The following is a 1,148-nucleotide window of genomic DNA, read 5'->3' on the forward strand; positions in this document are numbered from 1 at the left end:
ACACACGCCGCGGCTGATGAATCGTGTCACATGTTCGCGCCCCCAAGAAATATTTACGCATACTCTAGTAACCGATGCACTGAAAGGCTACACAATGGTTCCCCGACGACTTTGTAGAAACAGACGCAGCGGAAATTTCACGAAGTACAAGCTAAAACATATCCAAAGCATTCCCGCAGCATGCGACAGCAGTACTTTAAAGCAATGCCGCGCGAGATCGCACAATTAGGAAAGGAGGAAAGGCGCACTGAACGCCTTTTTATTCTTGCACAATGAAAACGTATATATATATATATATATATATATATATATATATATATATATATATATCATAAGAAGCCAACAAACACTCACACCAAGGACAACATAGGGGATATTACTTGTGCTTAACAATTGAATAAAAAACGATAAATTAATGAGGATGAAAAAACAACTTGCCGCAGGTGGGAACCGAACCCACAACCTTCGCATTGCGCGTGCGACGCTCTACCAATTGAGCTACCGCGGCGCCGTTTCCCCGTGCACTTTCTGGGGTATTTATGTGTCCTAGTAGAACCCTGGGAGTGTCAGCCAGCGTCACCACTCACAGACCTTGGCGGCGGACGTGGAATGTCCTTTTTGCCGCCGGCGTCCCGAGAACGTGATCTTTTTGGGTGAAGGCAACTGGTCCATAAACCCACATATGTTACCTGAAGGCATCAATGTTGCCGGATTCGAGAATTTCCATTAATTTATCGTTTCTTTATTTCATTTATTAAGCACAAGTAATTTCCCCTATGTTGAGCTTGGTGTCAGTGTTTGTTGGCTTCTTATGATATAACTAATAAAAATCGGGCCCCTCGGTTAACCCCCTTTCATCTCGTTTATATATATATATATATATGTGTGTGTGTGTGCGTGTTGTCCCACATAACTTGAGCCCAAGATTTAAAAATGAAAGGCACTCCGGACGCGAGTTGAACCGAATGCGTAATGTTGGCACTGGCCTAAAGTTACTCAGGCTATTTTTATTTTCCCCTTAACGGATTAGTTATGTTTAATTAATCAACTTTTTAAATGTTGGCTGCAGACCCCAAGTGTGATACGCAAAGTTGTAGAGCACCTTGAGAAACCTCTCAATAAATTGTTTCCAACGCGATATATCTCAC

General features: G+C 42.5%; 1 non-coding gene across 1 annotated transcript; it reads right to left on the minus strand.

Annotated features, from left to right (window-relative positions):
* Positions 1-435: 435 nt before the first annotated feature.
* Positions 436-508, minus strand: TRNAA-CGC (transfer RNA alanine (anticodon CGC)). The gene has a single exon. It is a non-coding gene; the product is annotated as a tRNA-Ala (tRNA).
* Between the last annotated feature and the right edge of the window lie 640 nt (positions 509-1,148).

This window comes from Dermacentor albipictus, chromosome 1 (genome assembly GCF_038994185.2).
Source record: "Dermacentor albipictus isolate Rhodes 1998 colony chromosome 1, USDA_Dalb.pri_finalv2, whole genome shotgun sequence".
Taxonomy (NCBI): Eukaryota; Metazoa; Arthropoda; class Arachnida; order Ixodida; family Ixodidae; genus Dermacentor; species Dermacentor albipictus.